The sequence below is a fragment of the Suricata suricatta genome, chromosome 2 (genome assembly GCF_006229205.1).
Source record: "Suricata suricatta isolate VVHF042 chromosome 2, meerkat_22Aug2017_6uvM2_HiC, whole genome shotgun sequence".
Taxonomy (NCBI): domain Eukaryota; kingdom Metazoa; phylum Chordata; class Mammalia; order Carnivora; family Herpestidae; genus Suricata; species Suricata suricatta.
In genome coordinates this window covers 148,241,767-148,263,072 of record NC_043701.1, presented here as the reverse complement: position 1 = coordinate 148,263,072, position 21,306 = coordinate 148,241,767, and the positions used below count along the sequence as shown (strand labels likewise).

Sequence of the window (21,306 nt, the reverse complement as noted above, 5' to 3'; positions counted from 1 at the left end):
GCTTGTGTTCACTGACTTTTGTCCCACATTTTCCCTTAAGCTCTTCTATCCGGCTCGTCTCTTAACTCAGGCAGATGGAAACCAAAAGCACCCCTCAAGTGATAGTGACCACCCTGACAAGACCTCCTGCCAACCCAGGCCACCCAGACCAATATGATTGTAGCCCTGGACTCACACCTAAACAGATGGACCATGGAGAGACCTGCAGAATGATTGACAACCTCCTTTACTTCATTATAATTCTAAGACCTCTGCCCAAAGACAAGCACAAGCCTCATTTACATAACATACAATATTTAATAAAGGTGTGTTTCCTTACGGTGAATGCACTGCCTTGTGCTCCCCATTACATACCATGCCAAGGCTTCCCCAGATAAATATTCATCCTAACCCTAAATAAAAGGGAACCATTTACCCTTGCTCAGGGAGTCAGGGCTTTGGAAGTAATTCCTTGTGATCTCCTTATTTGTTGCAAAGAAAGAATCCTTTGTCCAACAACTTACTGGTGTAGTTTTTATCTGTTACTCACCAAGGAACAATCTATATCATTATATATATCTGTATCTACATCTATATCATCTCTATCTCTATATCTGTATCTATATTTATAGTTATAGTTATATCAATGCAACAACATGGATGAATTTTGAAAGCATTATGCCAAGTAAAATAAGGCAGACAAGAAAAAGGCGAATACTGTATGATCTTGTTTATATGTGGAATCAAAAACATAATGAGCTCATAGATACATTAAACAGATTAGATTGCTGGTAGCCAGAGGTGCAAGGTGGGAGTGGACAAAATGTGTAAAAGAGGATAAAAAGAAGAAAAAAGTCAAAAAAGTAAAACTGTAGAATCATCTCAATAGCTGCCGAAAATGATGTGAGAAAATGCAAAATGTTTTTTGATTAAAAAAAGAAACTTAATAAAATTAAGATTTATGTAATTAGGAAGAGATGCTTCATGAACATATTTTTTTCCAAGGCTAAAATAGCCCTTGGCCTTTTTCATTTCCCCTCTGGTCACCAAATGTGTGTGTGTGTTTGGGTAGGGTACTTTCTACCTGGAGATAGCATCCAATCCCACAGGTTAAGGGTTCGGTCCCTCAAGACTGCCCCCCCTCCCAATTCAAATGTCAATCTCAAGTCTAACTTGTTACCCTTGCTTTTGACTAACGGGTATAAATTGGAGGTTCCCATGATTCTTTCTTTAAGTCGATTTATTTGCTAGAGTAGCTCACAGAACTCAGACAAATATTTTACTTATGAGATTACTGGTTTATTATAAAAGGATATCATTCAAGAACAGTTAGATAGAAGAGATGCATAGAGCAAGGTACATGGGGAGGGGCAGTGGAGTTCCATGCCCTCGCTGGTTGCTACTCTCCCAGTGTCTCCCAGTGTTCACCAACCCAGGTTTCAGAACCCCACCTTTTATGGAAGCTTCAGTACTACATAGGCAGAGTTGATTAAATCACATCCCCAGTAATTGAGTCAACCTCCAAGCCCTCCTTTCCCCTGAGGTCTAGCCTTTGATAACAAAATTGGTTCCCCTAGCAACCAATCCCCACACTACTGGGGTTTTCAAATATCACCTCATTAGCATAAATTCAGATTTAAAGGAAAGGGCTTGTTATAAATAACAAAAGACATCTTTTTCACTTTTATCGTTTAAGAAAATCCTAGGGTTTCAGGAACTTTGTGCTAGGAGTAGGGATGAAGACCTAATATATCTTTATTATAGATCACAATATTACAGCACTCCATCTTGTTACTTTGCACACATCAATTTAAGTTTGATTTCAAGCTCCCATCCCACTGGGATGGTAGATAATTCCACCTCATCCCTTTCGAGGAATTTTCTTCTGTTCTCCAATGCATGCCTAGGTTATAGGGATTTCAGATAGTCAAGATTTTGGAGGGGGTGCCCATGTGGTCTTCAATCTCCTGTTTCCTCCTGTTTCTGGGAGATACTCATTATTTCTGGTCATGTTGTTATGCCGAGAGACACAGAGACCACTGACCACTGAAGCCGAATTAAGGGAGTCTTTATTACTGTCAGGACCACACAGAGTTAACACAGAACTCTAAATGTGCGGTCCTGAGTCCAAGGTCTTGGAGCTCTTTATAATGAGCAAGCAGGCAAGTAGGCAGTACGGAAGCAGAATTGAGTGGTTGTTGTAAAAAGGCTACAAAGTGATAAAGAGAGCACCCCTTATCCTACTATGTAGGAAAACATTTGTCATTTTGAAGGCAAGGTTTAGGGTTTAGGGGAATTTCAAAGGAATAGCCATTATCTCAAGGACAAAGTATGCAAACTGTGTCATAAATCACCATTAACAGGGAACATTAACCCTTATCTTCTTATTTATTTATTTTTTTCCTTGCACCTGAGGATAGTCACGTAACCCTCCGAGTGCAGGCCCAGAAGGTAACCTCTGGGTCAAGAGGGAAGGACTGAGGCTAAATTCATGTGCAATAATGTAGTCTCTTTGGATCATAGCCAGTGCACTGGGGTGCAAGAACTTGGCTCCAGGGGTCCCAAAGAGGCCAAGTTCAACCAACTGCCACTGACAAAATCCAAAGGCAAGAGAGGAGTGGTGGGGAGACAAGAAAGGAACGAATTTCAGTGAGAATGACACTGGGAAGACAGCAGATTAACATCTCAAAAGACTGTTTCTAAATTCCTGAATAGGGGCGCCTGGGTGGCTCAGTCAGTTAAACCTCCGACTTTGGCTCAGGTCAGAGCTCACGTTCCTGGGTTCGAGCCCCATATCAGGCTCTGTGCTGACAGCTAGCTCAGAGCCTGGAGCCTGCTTCAGATTCTGTGTCTCCTTCTTTCTCTGCCCCTCCCCCCCTCATGCTCTGTCTCTCTCTGCATCAAAAATAAATAAAACATTAAAAAAATAAATTAAAAAAAAATAAATGCCTGAATATACTACCAGGTTTATATACGGGAAATATGAGACAAAGGTGGTGCCTAAGTGCAGCTGACATAAAGGTCAGGTCCATCAGGTTGTCTGGGTGTCAGTTTTGCAGGGGCTTGCTGGCTAAGGGCAGTCCTTATTGCTTGAGTAGATGGTTTTGATCCCTATCAGGGAATGCTTTGCCCTCCAGGTCTTTTGTCTGAGTTAAGAGGTAAACTGGAAAGAATTTAATGATTTAGAAAGTACTGACTGGGGTCAGGATCAAGGTAATTGAAGTCCTCTTTCAATGCTTCACTATTTTTATTGCTAAAATTTTGTTTATCCATTCATCTGTTTATGTACATTTGGGTTATTTTTACCTATTGTTTTAACCTCTTGACTATTGTGAATAATACTGCTATAAACAATATATCTGAGTACAAGTGTATATCTCAGTACCTGTTTTCAACACTCTTGGCTATCTACCTAGTATGATAGGGAAAGATAGGATAAAATAGGCAGAGAGGGGAAGATTAGGACCTGAGTTCCCTGGGTAGAGAAAACAAATATTTTGGAACAATGCTGGGACTGTCTGACTGCAGCAACCCCCCTCAGGCATAAGTTTCCTCTTAAGAATGTAACAACCACCACCTACTCCTCAGGTTTCCTTCAGGAATTTGACAAAAGACCAAACTAAAAATAAGTAGTAGTCATAAAACATTAAGACCCACAAGGAAGGATATGGCCATAGACCACTCCTCATACAATGGAATTGAGCCAATCATGAATGGATGACCCTGCACCTACAGTTATCAAGCCAATGAGGGTAGGAGCTGATTAGGAACCATGACGGGGAGGGGTGGACAGAACCATATAAAACAAGGACCCCTGCTGATAGTCACTGCCAAGTGTCCCCTCCCTGTAGAGAGCTTTTGTACTATTCTTACCTTCTGATCTTTTACTCTAATAAACTTTTGCCTGCTGCTCATTTTGTGTCCACCTTTTCATTCTTCTGAAGTGGCCAGACAATGAACCCAGGTTACTGAGGTACAGAATCCTGCAACACTAGGAGTGGAATTGCTATATTAAATGGTAACTCTAATATTTGACTTTTTAAAGAACTGCATCTAGTTTCTACTAGATTAAAGTGAACTTTACAACTTTCCTTTCCTGCTCAAAGACTGCCCCACTTACCTGAGGGTTCTTTTTTTTTTTTTTAAAGCATCACCTGTATTTGTTTTTAAAATTTTTTTTAATGTTTTTTTAATTTTTGATACAGAGAGAGACAGAGCATGAGAGGGGGAGGGGCAGAGAGAGAAGGAGGCACAGAACCGGAAGCAGGCTCCAGGCTCTGAGCAAGTTGTCAGCACAGAGCCTGACGCGGGGCTCAAACCCACGAACGTGAGATCTGACCTGAGCCGAAGTCGGAGGCTTAACCGACTGAGCCACCCAGGCGCCCCTACCTGAGGGTTCTATGGACCACACCATTTCCTCTGCTGCCTACCTGGGAAGGATCATGGTAGGACAAGAGCTCCCAGTCAGGGACCCCCATCAGTGACTCAGTTTATTATTCTCCTCTCCAACACTCTCTCTTCCCAGGCCTATGGGATCTTAATCTAGTTTGGCTGATGGTAGGTGTTTTTCTATGCCTAGTGTTCAGACTAAGAATCGGTTTTGTTAATGCCCCCCAAAACCTTTTTGTCCTAAAGCTATTCTCTCTGCCAATGGCTATGAAAGTCTACTTTGAAATTAACAGTTGAGCATTGAGTCACTTCTTCCTGAATTATGGCCTGAAATACCCTACCCTCAGTCTAGAGGCACCAGGAAGTAGAGTAGAGTAGGAGGAAGGGGCAAGTCTTGTTGGATAATGTTTGTCCATACCATCCCATTACTGTGCAGTTGACTTGAAGGAAATAGACACAGGACTTTATGTTTATCTATCTTAAATGTTATCATTATTTATCTAACAATCCTCCTCCTTTTGACTTCAGGACAAACGAGATAAGGAAATACTTTAATTCACTTTTTAATTATACTTTTCTGGTAATATAGCAGGTGAAAAGGGAGACAAGGGTGAAGTCAAAATGACAAGAGAAAGCATACGGGATTAGATCCTGTAATGGGGTGTGAGCTTGGGTTTTGTGAAACAGACCACCTGGGTCTAAAGGAAAAGAGAGGGACCTTTCCAAGTAGTTGGGAAGATAGCACATGTGCTGACCAACCAGTGTAAGGTTAACTGAGGAGGAAAGGGGCCACGTCCTCAAATATCATTCCAACCTAGGTATGTTTATTGTGTAATAAATGTAATACATTTATAAATACATAATAAACCTAATACCATTTTCACTTCTCCCAGAATTTTATGGATACCATACTTAACTTACTTCAAACATGAATGGGACTTTAAAAAATGAACTTACTGTATTTGGATTGTTTCCTTTCCTATTGTATTAACTGGCTTGGGTTGCCATAACAAAATATCACAAACTGTGTGGCTTAAACAATAGAAATTTATATCTCACAGTTCTGGAGGCTGGGAAGTTCAAGATCAAGGTACCAGCAGGGTGGATTTTATTCTTGTCAGGGAGCAAGAATTCCTATTCCCTTCAAGGGTCCTTCTAGCTGGACTAAGAATCAAATTGACATGAGGGGTTCCTGGGTGGCTCAGTTGGTTGAGTGTTAAACTTCAGCTCAGGTCATGATCTCACGGCTCATCAGTTCATGGGTTCAAGCTGTTGTGCTCTGTGCTGACACCTCAGTCTGGAGTGTGCTTCAAATTTGTCTCTCCTCCTCTCTGCCCCTCCCCCACTTGTGCTCTGTCTCTGTCTCTCAAAAAGAAATAAACACTGGGGCGCTGAGTGCCTCAGTCGGTTAAGCCTCTGACTTCAGCTCAGGTCATGATCTCACGGTTTTGTGGGTTCAAGCCCCGCATTGGGCTCTGTCTGACAGCTAGCTCAGAGCCTAGAGCCTGTCTTCAGATTCTATGTCTCCCTCTCTCTCTGACCCTCCCCTGCTGTGCTGTCTCTCTCTCTCAAAAATAAATTTAAAAAAACATTTAAAAATAAGATAAATAAGCTTTAAAGTTTTTAAAATAATATATGCAAGAGATTAGAACAATTCAGATAGTGTAAAATGAAAAGTAAATCCTCCATTTCTCACTGTTCCAACTCTTCACCCTAAAAGTAACTTGTTAATATTAATTCATTCATTGATTTACAATACTTGTTTAGTACCTACTATGTGCTGAGTACTGTTCTGGGTGCTGGGAATGCAGTGGTGACCAAAGTATGTCAAGTTTTTACTTCATTTCAGTGCAGTTTTATTGCACTTCAGTGGACAGGCAGGTGATAAACAAATACATAAAATAGTATCCAATAATGGTAAATGCTATGAATAAAAAGCAGTGTGGAAGAAAAGAGTACTGAAAGCAGAAGACTATTCTGAGCTACAACCTGCAGTGAGGAACTGAGCCTATGAAGAACCTTCTAGAAAGGGAAAGTATAAGTACACAATCTAGGGGTGAGAGTTTTCTTCTTGGGCCAGCACAATGTCCACCATCCCTACTGTCTTTGAAAACTGTGCTGAGGGGTGCCTGGGTGGCTTAGTTGGTTGAGCATCTGACTTTGGCTCAGGTAATGATCTCACTTTGTGAGTTCAAGCCCTGCATTGAGCTCTGTGCTGACAGCTCAGAGCCTGAAGCCTGCTTTGGATTCTGTGTCTCCCTCTCTCTGCCTCTTCTCTACTTGTGCTCACTCTCTCTCGCTCTCTCTCTCTTTCTCAAAAATTAATAAATAAACATTTAATAACAAAAAAAAACTGTGCTGAGTGTCAGGAGGCATTTATCATCATATTCACCCAGTTCCCTCTTACAGTAAAAACTGAAAATTAATCAAGGGAAACCTTATTAAAATGGAGCCAGGAGGCCAGAAGGGGGAGCTCTCCAGCCCTACCACTCTGCCTCAATTACTGGAAGAACTGTCAGTTCAGACCCCAAGAGAATTGTCAATATGAAAGAATCATCAGTTATGAGCACCAATGGGAGAAATGTACATTGCCTCTCCTATACCAGCAACAAAGCCAGTGAGAAACTGTTATTACCCTGTACTCTTACTTTTCACCAATGGTGTTTCCTTTAAAACAACTCCTCCCAACTTCCTCTTCCTTCTCGGTAAAATAACATTCTTTCCTTGTTGGACTAGCCTATGGTTTTTGCCATAGCTTGCTTGTCCTAAGTTGCAATTCTCTGCTATTCTTGAGTAAGCACATTTTTGCTGGTGAAATAACTGTTTTATTTTTAAGGTTATCAAAATGTATTTGCTATACACATGTCTGTCAAAATTGAGATAAAGTGAAATAGACTAGAGGTGATATGCATTTCAAGGAAAATGAGAGAAAGCGAATTTGCTTGGGGAGGTTGTCTCTTCTTCACTTGTTTTGCTACCTGACTGGCACCTGTAAGCATTTGAACTTGCCACCCCAGTAGAGGGCTGACTCCCTCATTTGCCAAAGAGGAATCTGAGACTGTAACAACACTTCAATCGGAGTTACGGGTTAAATTGCTTCAAGCTTATGTGCTCCTTGCTTGCTGACCTAAATCTCTTGGTCTGTAGCAGGACTAACCTACTCTTCTTGAGATTTGCAGGCCGCTGGCCTTGAGGAATGAAATACCAGACTTTCCCAGAAGGTAATGCACAGACATCTCTGAAAGCAGCTGATGCCACTGATGCCAGCCAGTCTGTTTAGGGTCATGTCAAAATATGACCAACTGCCTGGACACTGCTTCTCCTGCACATAGGCCTCTACACCCCACCCCCCATTTCCTGGACCTTCCCCTTTAAAACCCTTCTGCTTCCCCTGGGTGGGGAGGATGGTCTTTGAGATGTTAGTCCACTATCTTCCCAGATTGCCAGCTTCAGAGTAAAGCAAGCTTTCCTTTCCCACTATCATTTTGAGTCTCTTGAGTGTTGATTTTCAAGTGGCAAACAGCAGAACCTGAGTTCAGAACCGGTTCTCTGCCTGGTAACAAGACCTAGGGAGGGTGGGCAACTTGCCCAAATTCCCCCATTGAATTAGCAGTATATATTCCTTTTTACCTGGACCCCATGGCAAAGATTAGTAACTATGTCAGGTAGGCACTTACTTTCCTAGTGAACACCTAGTAAAGGAAGGTGGTTTGGGAGCACCTGGGTGGCTCAGCCAGTTAAGCGTCCGACTCTTGATTTGGGCTCAGGTCATGATCTACCAATTCATGAGTTTGAACCCCACATTGGCCTCTGCACTGACAGGGCAGACCTGCTTGGAATTCTCTCTCTCTGTCTCTCTCTTTCTCTCTGTCTCTCTCTCTCTCTAAAAAATAAATAAAATTTAAAGGAGGGTTATTTGAAAAATAAAAATGCAAACAGTGGGCTTGTTGTGCCCAAGTTTGTAAAATCGCCCCAAATCACCCCAAAACAAACACCAGAGACTGCTAGGGAGACCGAGTCATGCCTGCAAAAGCAAAGGGCCTTTATTACAAGCTTAAGCTGGGGCTCACAGTCTCCAGCCGACCTGCTGGCCACGTGGAGAGAGCAGGGCAGGGCCTTTTATGCCTTTGGGAGGGGGCGTTACAGGAAATGATGACAGGTGTACAGTGATCCAATCCCTGCCCCCCCATCAACACTGGCAGTTGTGGGAGCCAATCACACCATCCAGAGCACTGACCAATCAGAGTGGGCCCAGGTCACCCCACGTGGGGCATGACTAGGCCCGCCTCTAGAAAGGTCAAAGGTATCGGCCGGCCTCCCCCGATTGGGCGCCGCAGGAGTTGTCCCTCCTCAATGCGGGCCCTTTTAGGAGAAGCCAGCGCCTTCCCCTTTAATTAAGGGGAAGGCTGGAAGGCTGGATCGGACCTGCGGCGGCGGGGGAACGCCCCCTCCCCCCCATGGCCGGCAGCTGTCGGCCGCAGTCAGGCGCATCTGCACCAAGGAGGTGTGCCGCGACCTGCTCCGGGGAAGGCTGGGACGGCCCGGTGGTGAGGGCCGGATCGGGCCTGCATCCTTACAGGCTGTTTCCTAAGTTGTTTTTTGTTTTTGTTTTTGTTTTTGAGAGAGAAACAGCATGACCGGGGGGGGGGGGGGGGGGGGGGGGGGGGGGGGTCAGAGAGAGAGAAAGAGCGAGACACAGAATCCGAAGACAGGCTCCAGGCTCTGAGCTAGCTGTCAGCACAGAGCCCAACGCGGGGCTCGAACCCATGAACCGTGAGATCATGACCTTGTAAGGACGCAAGTCTGAAACTGACTCCATGAGACAAGAGAAGGGCACACATTGCCCAAGGCAAGAGGGACCACCCTAGTAACGCCTAATCAGGAAAGGCTAGCTAATATCTTTAACATTTCTAAGGGCAGGCCTAGAGACCGAGGCTAAGACTAGTCACGCCCTACGTGAGGGTCCTGGGCCCACTCTGTGATTAGTCAATACTCTAAATGTTGTGATTGGGTCCCGCCAAAAGTAACAAATACTCTAGGCAATGTAAATGGTTAAAACTACTGTCAATAATATTGCATAATAATGATTGGATCACTGTACCTATGTCACAATTTCCTGTAACTCCCCCTTCCCAAACTCATAAAAGCCCTACCGCCCCGCCCCCCTTTGTTCGGGGCTCTCAGCATGGATCCCTGCCTTGGTAAAGTCTGTGAGCCCGAGCTTAGGCTCGGCCAGCCTAAGCCTGTAATAAAACCGCCCTTTGCTTTTGCATGCGTGACTCGTCTCCCTGGTAGTCTCTGGTTTTGGGGGCAATATTGAAATCTGGGCATAACAATCTGAGCTGAAGTCAGATGCTTAACCGATGGAGCCGCCCAGGCACCCCAGTTTCCTAGGTTTTTAACTGGTTAGCATCTATTGGAATTCTCTAATGCCAAAGGTCATGGGTGGCTCACATTCATTGTCAAGGGAGGAGAAGGGGAAGGAGGAAGGCAGCAGATGCCCTTGCCTGAAGGCCCTACCTGGGTGGCAGCTGCCATCCTGGTGCTCCAACTCAATGGTGCTTTAATTCTTTTCACTTGGATCCAGTCCTTGCAGGCCCATCAGGCAGGTATGTGAGGGATGCAGCATCAGGCTGTAGAAGGAGCGCAGGTTTTGAGGCAACAGGCCTGGGTTCAGATTCTGCCTCTTTCTCAATACCTGAAAACCTGGGAGAGATTTCTTCATCCATCTAAACTTCAATTATCCCACAAATGCCAATGTGAACGCCAGTTTTGCTGTGCATTAGTGCAAACTCAGGGAGGTGATGCATGCAGGCAGTTGTGAGAGGTCTGATGGGTGGTGGGCTCGGCTCCACTCCTGCGTCTTAGTCTTCTAGCCTGCGGGGCTTCCGGACAGCACTGCTCACAGTGAGACTGTGAAGGCTGCTGGTGATCTTCTCTCTCGTGCTGGTGGCCACATTTGCTTTGACAAGAGAGGATCAGGGTTGGTGATGGTGGCGTGTGTCAGTTCAGAGCACCTGGTGGAGGCCTCTGCGTGCCTCCACTCACCATGCAGGGTGTCTAGGTCCCTCCACATCTCACCAGACAGAAACACGGAAGAGGTAACACAACAGGGTCCCCGACAGATCAGTGGGTCAGTGATTGAATCATGCCTGTTGTTCAACACTTTGAATAGCACCCCAGAAAGAAGGAGCCAACTATCCTGTTGCCGAAGCCTTATTGTCATCACCTTATCCTCATAAGAAGGCAAGCACCAACTTCATACAGGGTGCTGTCTATGGGACAACACCCACCAAGATCAGGGAGGCACTGGTTCCTGAGGGTCTTTGTGCAGTTGCTCTAAACTGTAAACACATGACCCTTGACTAACTAGCCTTTAATCCAGTTGACGAGATTTCCGAGGCTCCCAGGGAATGCCTGGGGCCTCCTTTTTCTGGAATAAAACCTGGTTGTTTCCCAGATTTCTCAGTGGTTAGTCCCAGACCTGTTTGCTTTTGCTCCTCCTCTTTGCTTCAGTGTTTATCTGTGTGTTCACATTCCTCTGATAAGCTTTCTAATTGCTTTCCAGAGGAAAAAAAGATTAGCTACCAGCAGTCTTTTTGGTCTCAGGCTTGTTAGCCTCAAACATTCTTCTGACACCTCCCTTGGTAGACATGGCTCATGGCATTGGGGTCCCCAGAGGCCCTGGAAATGCACCCCACTTGCTGTTCTTCCAGTGGCTTCACAGCCACACTGTGGGGTTCCCTTGGAACTGCAGAATCTCTGTTCCACTGCCACCCTTGCCCAGTGTAGAGACGGGTTCACCCTACAGCACTCCTGATGCTGTAAAACACCTTCTGCTGCATTTTTGGGCACATGGAAGTGAATTTGTAGTACTGTCTTTTAGAAGTAAATGGAAATGTTCGTTTTGTATAAATTAACACATGGAGGGGCACCCAGATGACTCAGCTGGTTAAGTGTCTAACTTTGTTCAGGTCATGATCTCGCAGTGAGTTCGAGCCCTGCATTGGGCTCTGCTGAGCTGTGGGGTCAGCTCAGAGCCTGGAGCCTGCTTTGGATTTTGTGTCTCCCTCTCTCCATTCCCCCCCCATTCACACACACCCTCTCTCTATCTCACTTTCTCTCTCAAAAATAAACATCAAAAAAAAAAAACCCTTGGAATAGGGTCAGCCTCCATCTTTCTGGTTTCAGGATGACTGGTATCCTCCTAAGAAGATTAGGAAACATCTGCCTGGAGGAAAGAGCTTGTGAAGACTCAGGGAGCAGAAGGCCATCTGCAAACTAAGGAGAGAAGGAAACAGTCCGGGGGCGCCTGGGTGGCTCAGTCAGCTAAGCATCTGACTTCGGCTCAGGTCATGATCCTGCCGTTCATGGGTGCAGGCCCCACATCCGGCTCTGTGCTGACAGCTCAGAGCCTGGAGCCTGCTTTAGATTGTGTCTCCTCTCTCTGCCTCTTATCTGCTCACACTCTGTCTCTCAAAAATATATAAACATTAAAAAAGTAAAAGAAAAAAGAAAGGAACCAATCCTGCCCACAACTTAATCTCAGACTTCTGGCCTCCACGACTGTGAAAGTAAGTTTCTGTTGTTTAAGTGCCCAGTCTGATATTTTTTTTAAGTTTATTTATTTTATTTGAGAGAAAGAGAGAGCATGCAAGCAGGGGAGGGGCAGAGAGAGAGAGGATCCCAAGCAGGCTCTGGACTGTCAGCACAGAGCCTGACACAGGGCTTGAACTCATGAACCATGAGATTATGACCTGAGCCAAAACCAAGAGTCAGACACCCAACCGAGCCACCCAGGCACCCCCGAGATATCTTGTCATGGCAGCCTGAGCAAACTTGTACAAATTGTAAGTCCCTCAGTTATGCTGGGAGGTTCTGCCTGTGCTGCCCCCTAAAAGCCAACCTGGGCTTCATGAGAGCAAGCAGCGTTTTTTATGAAGATCATTGTTGAACAAAGAGAAGGAAGGTGTTATGCCCAGATTTTTAATATCATCCCCCAAAACCAGGAACCGCCAGGGAGACCGAGTCACACATGCAGAAACAAAAGTCTTTATTAAGAGTTTAGGCTGGCCGGGCCCAAGCTCGGGTTCACAGACTTTACTGGGCGGTGGATCCATGCTGAGAGCCTGGAACAAAGGCGGGGTAGGGCCTTTATGGGCTTGGGAAGGGGGAGTTACAGGAAATTGTGACACAGGTACAGTGATCCAATTGTTATTATACAGTATTATTGACAGCAGGTTTAACCATTCACATTGCCTAGAGTATTTGTTACTTTTGGCGGGACCCAATTCCAACATTTAGAGTGTTTTTCTTTTTAATTTTTTTAACATCTATTTATTTTTGAGAGACAGAGACAAAGCATGAGTGGGGGAGGGGCAGAGAGAGAGAGAGGGAGACACAGAATCAGAAGCAGGCTCCAGGCTCCAGGCTCTGAGCTGTCAGCACAGAACCCGATGCGGGGCTCGAACCCACGAACTGTGAGATCATGACCTGAGCTGAAGCTGGACGCTTAACCAACTGAGCCACCCAGGCACCCCAACATTTAGAGTGTTAACTAGCCTTCTAGGCCTGCCCTTAGAAATGTTAAGGGTGTTAGCTGGCCTTTCCTGATTGGACGTTACAAGGGTGGTCCCTCCTGCCTTGCGCAATGTGTGCCTTTCTATTGTCTAATGAGTCTGAGAAACTGACACTTAGGCTTCCAAGGTCAGAGTCAGTTTGATTCAGACCTGTGTCCTTACAAAGGCTTGCTTTAATGCAGCAGGGAGTTAAGACTTGAGATTCAAGAAGAGTTCTTGGAAGTTCCAGTTGTTTGAACCCAAGTGGCTTGCCAAGGGAAAACTGGGCTACAGAGTGTGGCTCTCTCATGCCCTGGAGGCTGGGCTTGGGGCATTCCTCTTCTCTCAGAACAGACCCTAAGAGTAGTGCCCTGGTAGCTCTGCTGAGCTGACCCACTGAGCTGTTCTTTTTTTTTTTTTTTCCAATTTTTTAAATGTTTATTTACTGGGGCACCTGGGTGGTTCAGTTGGTTAAGCATCCGGCTTCAGCTCAGGTCACGATCTCACAGTTTGTGGGTTCAAGCCCCACGTCGGGCTCTGTGCTGACAGCTCAGAGCCTGGAGCCTGCTTCAGATTCTGTGTCTACCTCTCTCTCTGAACCTCCCCTGCTCATACTGTCTCTCTCTCTCTCTCTCTCTCAAAAAAAACCCCAAACAAACATAAATGTTTATTTATTTTAGAGAGAGACAGAGACAGAGAGTGAGCCAGGGATAGGAGGACAGAGAGAGACACACACAGAATCTGAAGCAGGTTCCAGGCCCTGAGCTGTCAGCACAGAGCCTGAAGCAGAGTTTAAACTCATGGACCTCAAGAACATGACCTGAGCTGAAGTCAGACACTTAACCAACTGAGCCACCCAGGTGCCTCACCCCTCACCTTCCACTGAGCTCTTCTTATACCTTCTTGGAGTCTGGTTTGGCCACCTGGCTGTGTGATTGGCATCTGTGAGTCATGTGCCCAGCCATCTACCCAGCATTGATTGAAGGCTGAGGAAGGCAGGGTTCTTCTCTGCTCTTTCATGTCAAGGGCAAATGTAGGGGTGGGGATGGCAAAAGTAAATGTATAGTTGGGATGGAGACCTAATCTGTGAACAAGTGATAAGTCATCTGAAAACATAGTTTCCTGTCAGTAGTCAACCGTCTGTAAACACTGAATGTGTTCTTGGTGAGTTGTCTTTCTGAATGGTGCCAAATGGGTGGCTGCCCTCTCTTGTATAAGTTTGGTGTGACTTTCCCTGGATGCTCAGGATTGTAAAGACTCCTACTCATCACAATGGCAATTACCTGGTTTCATACACACAGGTTATGTATTCCTTATTTTAATATGCTGTGATGGATTTCTACTGGATACTATTTAATGGGAAATGTGACCTACTTGTGAATCTTCAATGTGTAATTGTATTCTGTGTATAGAGTATAACGAGATTCTGGGAAAATCCTAATGAAGTTAACAATACTCTTATCCCTTAAGATCAAAGCTGTCATGTCCCAGTAATTTTGGGATTCAGTTAAGTTTCATATGTGTCTCTAATTCTTGGGTCCTGAATGAGTGATTTGTGAAATTAAATATAAAATCAGAGCTCCAGCACTGTAGCATTTTACACATGGTGAGACAAAGCCCTGGGGGAAGGCTGGTGCCATGGGGTTTCATCAGAGCCTATGGGGGAGCTGAGACATGAACCCAGGTGTCCCTCTCTGTAGGCTCTCAAATAGGTGTACAGTGGAATCCCGTGCAGATCTCTGAAAAAGCCTGATATCTGATCCCCACCCCAGAATCTCTGATTCAATTGGTCTGCATTGAGGCCTGAGAATCAGGGTTTTTAAAAGCTGCCCAGGAGATTTTAATATTCAGCAAGATTTGGGAACCCCCATAGGTCCTTTTCACTGTAATATGTTTCAAGGAAGAATTTTGAGTCAAAATCTATAAAATCCCATCTAGGCCTCCTTTCCATGTTTAATTCAAACTTGATCTTTTAGCCAGCAAAAGAGAATGAACTGAGTTGCTCTTGGGGTGCAAATGGAGAAGAGAAAAGAAGTGGCTGACAGACAGGAAAAAACAAGTAAGGTTGGAGAGGATCCTCAGGAATGGACCCTGGGTTTCCCTCGGGACACATTTCAGGACTGTCTTGAGATAGAGTTGGGTATGGTAGAAAAGCTGTGGGGTGGGACCCTCCTCCAGCCCTAGCATGAATTTTGAAGCTGTAGATGAGGCAATGCTCCTGCCCCGCTTGAGACCCATGAAGACGTCTGAGTCTTGATCATCTCAGGTAAGACACTTTAAGGAGGAGCAGTTTATCTAAAGGGACACAATTTTAGGGGCACTGCCAGGCTGCTTACCCCAACGCTGCACCGTTTAGGAAACTTAACAAATGCCTGCCTCGCAGCTGCACTGTCTCTTATATTTGCATACATCAAGCCTCCAGTTTACAGAATGCATGAAAGGAAACAAAAAAGGGAGGAAAGAAGGTGGAAGAATAGGATATGGGAACAGGAAGGACTTTAGAGTCTGTTTAGGAGTGGCCCTCAGACCAGCAGCCTTGGCACCGCCTGAGGGTTGCTAGAAGTATGGAATCTTGCATCCCACAGAAGCAAAACCTGCATTTTATTTAACAAGATTTCCCAAGGATGCACATGCACATTAAAGCAGCACTGGTGAAGATGCAAAGGTTCTGGTCCTGTCCTTCTTCAATAAGCCTGGGACTGTGTGTTCCTTATTAGCAACCTGGATGATTCCGATGCTCATCCAAGTGGGGGAACGCTTCTTTTTACAGGGGAGCAAACTGAAGCAGAAGCAGAGAGGGCGTGTGCACACAGCGATTTGTGAGATATTGTCAACTGGTTAATCTTGAAACTGAATAATTTGCTCTTCCCATCACGACATTTGGACTCCACCTACCATCATCCAGACCCTCACCTCTGCTCAGTGCTACAGGAGATCTGGGAATTCTGCACCCCCCTCCCCTCCCCATGACCGTGGGCTGCAGCCTTGCCTTGTGACATCGACTCCTCCATTCTAGGACTGGGTGAAACAAGACTTCCAAGATTCCTGTGGTCACCACTGCCCCAAGAAGTCCCCTTTCTGGATGAAGAAGCAGGAATTCTGTCAACAGGGCTGGCTTTTGTGTTTTGTTTTGTTTTTTGAGAAAAACTTTCAGCTTTCCACAGTGATCTTAATCTGAAGATTATGCAGAAGAATGAGACAGAAAACAGATGTAACCTCAGGTGTTGTGTGAGCTAAATCTATTGAAGGTTTCTTGTTAAAAATTTTCTTCCTTATAAAATGAATGGATTTCATCATAGTTTAGAAAATAAGAGGAAAAACCCAAAGAAGAAAGTTGTCATAGTCCCACAGCACAAATATTACCTGTTAAAATTTGGTATGGAACCTTTCATCTCCTTCTGAGCATCTCCTCTGTATGAATCTTTCTACATCACAGGGATCAAACCACACAAACTATTGTAACCCATATTTCACTTAATGATACACAGTGATTGTTTGCTCATGGCATTTCATATTCTCTTAGCTCCTTGGTTTACCGTGGTTTTGTTTTTGTTTTTGTTTTCTGAATAACTGTGTTCTCAACCAGCCTTGTTCTTGGGCATTTGGTTTTTCTTTTCCCATTTTCCCACTGCAGTGGGAAAGTGCAGAGGTGAGGGTCTGGATGATGGTAGGTGGAGTCCAAATGTCGTGATGGGCGTGTCTATCTCCTTCTCTGTGACATCCTTCTTAGGATCAAGTCCTCAAAGTGAAAAGGTGAAGTCAAATGCAAACAGTTTTAAGGACTTGGAGATGCATTATCACATCCCTCTCCATCAAAATTCCTCTAACAGAAACCATCCTTGTGCATTTCACTTCCCATAGATGCCTCTGTTTCCCCGTGGGTATTAGAAATTAAATAATTATTCTTGCTATTCTGTTATGTGTAGAGGCCGCTTTTAGGCAAACAGGCTTGAGGGATAGAATGTATAAAGGGCCCACAGCAATCACAGGGCTTACTACAGACAAGCCCATCAGGTGACCCACCTCAAAATGTTCATAAACTCTAACTGACCAATAGGCTACCTAAAACCAGGCACTTTGGTAACCAGGAACAGTTACCAAAAAAGGGAGAATTCCATACCTCTTCATCTTCCCTCTTAAAAAAAATCTAATGTTTATTTATTTCAGAGGGGGAGGGCAGAGGGGGAGAGAGAGATGGAAACACAGAATCTGAAGCAGGCTCCAGGCTCTGATTTGTCAGCACAGAGCCCCACAAACCCACAAACCTGGAGATCATGACCTGAGCCAAAGTCGGTGCTTAACCAACCGAGCCCCCTCCCACTGCCTCCTTGCAGACAGCATCTCTGCTGTCCTGCCTGCCGCTCTCTTGTGGTGTATTCAGTAAACTTTGATCTCTTTTGTTCTGCCTCAGATGAACACTTTCACCAGCTTCCACCTGATCCATCGATCCATCATGGCCCCACATTCGGGTGGCCCCATCTGATTGGACAGACACCCCACTTAGACAACCATTTTGGTTCTATTTTATCATGTGTTTGCATTTCTCATGTTATCAGTAAGTTGAACTTTTTCATGTATTTGTTCATTTCTGTTTGGGTCCATGTATGTGTGTGAACTGACACTTTATTTCCTTTGCCATTTCTCTGCTAGGATGTTTTTCCTCCCCCCCCCCTCAGTGATATACAGAAAGTCTTCATATAATGAAATTGTTCTCCAAATTTGGTCACTGCTTTTCAATTTGTTTATGGACTGACAACTTTTACATATTCAAACCTATTTTGTTTTCTGCTTAGAATAAGAGAAATATTTATCTATATTTCCTGGCACAAATTCATGATCTTATTGTAAAAATTTAGCCTTTGTCACCCTCCTACACTGTTGGTGAGAATGTAAACTGGTACAGCTGCTCTGGAAAACAGTGTGGAGGTTCCTCAAAAAGCTATGAATAGAATCCCCTATGACCCAGCAATAGCACTTACTCAGTGATTACTATCTGAATTCACTGGTTCTCCTTCCCACCCCTGCTTTATGTTACATAATGTTCTTCTGGGCAGCCTCAGGGTTTTGGTCAACTTTGTGACTTTATGCAATGCTCAGTGCTGTGTCATACCTAATAGGAACACTACAGGCGGTTTATCTAATGGTAGGTCCTGTCTTTTCAATGTTTATATATTATTGCAACCTCATAGGTGTATCCTGCTGGCAGATGAGGCCTTTGAGTGCATATGAGAAGGAAGGTTAGGGCAGATAGGGAAAAAAGAGTAAAATAAGAGATTTCAATATGCTATTTATATAAGACAGTAGTTCTCCACCCTGTTTGAGAATTTCCTGAAGGGTTTTTGAAACTTACCAATGCTCAGGCCCCATCCCAGGTAAATCAAAATCTTTGGGGTAGAAGCTGCACATAAAATTTTTTTTCAAAGTTTCTTTAAAAGCTTTTTGGGGCGCCTGGATGGCTCAGTCGGTTGAGCGTCCAGTTTCGGCTCAGGTCATGATCTCACGGTTTGTGGGTTCAAGTCCTGAGTCGGGCTCTGTGCTGACCGCCAGCTCAGAGCCTGGAGCCTGTTTCGAATTCTGTGTCTCTTTCTCTCTCTGCCCCTCCCTTGTTCATGCTTTGTCTCTGTCTCTCAAAAATAAATTAAAAAAAATGTAATAAAAATTAAAATAAAAGCTTCTTGATCAACTCCTACATGCAGCCAGGGTTGAAAACCATCCACTATTCCAAAGCAGGACTTCTCCAACTTTACTGTGCATGCAGACCCGCTGGGAATCTTGTTACAATACAGGTTCTGTTCCTGTGGGCCTGGTGTAGGAGTGTGGCGTGAGGGTCTGCACGTCTAATATGGTGCTGCAGCCACTCCTCAAGCACACTTGGATTGCCAAGGATCTAAAGCATTGGCTCTCACCCTGGGTGGCACATCTGAATCACCTGGGGAGTTTTCTAAAAATATGGCAGGCTGAACCCTATTCTCAGAGATTCTGATTTCTTTGTTCTGGGCTGGGGCCCAGGTATAAATTTTTAAAAAGTCAAGATCTTTAACATGCATTTGGGGGTCAGAATCAAAGAAAAGTGGAGAAATGAAGCATTTATGTAGACATAATCCAACAGAAACAAAACAAAACAAAAAACCTTGGCCCCAGGCTTTTAATAGCTGTCTGATTAAAGAGGAAGGCCTTATGTTTTCTTGAAATGTCTATTCTGAAAGAGGAAGGAAGGATAATAATGAAAAATGTTTCTCCAAGAAAATGTGGGGTCTGATTTCATCTTGAAGACACGTGTGTTTCTTGCATTCTACACCAGATAGCTGGCTACCAGGCTGGCATACGGCAGACACATGAGTGACGGACACAGCAGTGGTGCCCCAAGTCGGGGACATACAATTATCTATTGCAGTATACGTTATAAAAACACGACTTCTACTCATATTTATTTTTCATCTCCTCTCAATGTTTGCATGTTTTACAATACATATAATTTATAAACTAATGCATTCATAATTTGTAAACTAAAAGCATACATAGATTCAAGTGTTTGTTCAAAATCTTTTTCACTGGTAGATAGGGTACTTGGGGTGATGAAACAGAGAGTGCCCACACTGTGGCCCTAATTTTCCTGTTTCCTCAACAGCTATATCCATAAGAGCCACTCTCCACACCCCTCTGCGGCAATCGGTCAGACGTCTTCATGCCAACCTTGGCCTAAAGTGTTTTGCAAGAACAGGAGGAGGTCCGATGACAGAAACTTTGGCATAAATAGAATTTTCCCAAACGTGCCTGTTCACAGACCCAGGTGAGAAGCCTGATGAAATACAAATCCCTGGGGCCCATCCCAGAACCTACTGATTCAGAATCATTACAGAGAGGACCTGTATTGTCAGCGAGTGGATAATGTGATGTGCTTCCAGTGGGCCTAGGGGTTCCAGCCTGAGAGGAACCATGTTCTCCCAGGCCAGGCCTTGTTCTTTTTGGCCTCTAACAATCTATGATTGTGCAACTCTATAAAAAGGTTTTGAGTTAAACACTTGAATCTGTGTATGCTTTTAGTTTATAAATTACGTATGTATTAGTTTATATGTATTATAAAGCATGTGAACATTGAAAGGAGATGAAAAATATATATGAATAGAAATCATGTTTTTATAACATATACTGCAATAGATGATTGTATGTCCCCTATTTGGGGCACCACTGCAGTGTCTGTCACTCGTCATGTGTTTACAGTATGCTGGCCTGGTAGCCAGCTATCTGGTGAACAATCCAAGAAATACATGTGTCTTCAAGATGAAATCAGATCCCGCATTTTCTTGGAGAAAGATTAAAAAATTTTTTTTAATGTTTTTATTTATTTTTGATACAGAGAGAGACAGAGCATGAGAGGGGGAGGGGCAGAGAAAAGGAGACAGAACCAGAAGCAGGCTCCAGGCTCTGAGCTAGCTGTCAGCACAGAGCCTGACGAAGGGCTCGAACCCACGAACATGAACATGAGATCTGACCTGAGCCAAAGTCAGAGGCTTAACCGACTGAGCCACCAAGGTGCCCCGAGAAAGATTTTTTCATGTTTATCCTTCCTTCTTCTTCTTCAGGGAGCATGCTCCATACTGTGTCCCTCATACACCTCTGTGTTTGCTTGAGGTTAGGACAGCTTTTTGTTTTTGTTTTTTTAAGTAAGCTCTAGGCCCAATATGGGGCTTGAACTCATGACCCTCAGATCAAGAGTCCCATACTCTACTAACTGAGCCAGCTAGGCACCCTGAGGTTAGGGCAGTTTAGAGTAGGGCTGCCTCAAAGAAGTGCCTGCAAAACCATGTACATCCTGATGGAGTATTTAAAGGCCAGGTACTCTGCCCCGTAGATGGAAATGACTTGACTACAAAGCTGTAGTATCTTTTGCTCCATTCAGACTACTCCAAAACTTGGGGGCTTAAAACAGTGACAATGTTTTTTTTTTTTTTTTAATTTTTAAATGTTTATTTATTTTTTTGAGAGATAAAGACACAGAATGTGAGTGGGGGAGGATCAGAGAGAGACACACACAGAATCCAAAGCAGGCTCCAGGCTATGAGCTGTGAGTATAGAGCCTGACACAGGGCTCGGACCCATGAACTATGAAATTATGACCTGAGCTGAAGTTGGCCGTTTAATTGACTGAGCCACCCAGGCACCCCCAAACAGGGACAATGTTGATCATCTCTTGCATTTTCTGTATTAGAGAACATTTGTTTTCTCAATAGGTCTTTACTGAGTGCCTGGGACAGGTAATGCTCTGGGCCTGGGGGTACAGCAATGAACCAGGGAGACAAGGTCCCTGCTTCCCTGGGGCTTAGTGTGTGTACGTGACAGATCACAAATAAGCAAACAATCTGTGGACAATCAGTAAAGA

At 44.4% G+C, this 21,306-nt stretch overlaps 1 long non-coding RNA gene across 2 annotated transcripts; it reads left to right on the top strand.

Annotated features, from left to right (window-relative positions):
- The first annotated feature begins 8,695 nt into the window (after positions 1-8,695).
- Positions 8,696-19,953, top strand: LOC115273110. 2 transcript variants are annotated; one of them, XR_003900684.1, is made up of 3 exons: positions 8,696-8,872; positions 14,903-14,985; positions 19,555-19,953. It is a non-coding gene; the product is annotated as an uncharacterized LOC115273110 (long non-coding RNA). The 2 variants fall into 2 exon arrangements; XR_003900688.1 differs by lacking the exon at positions 19,555-19,953 and adding an exon at positions 15,697-16,013.
- Positions 19,954-21,306: the final 1,353 nt, after the last annotated feature.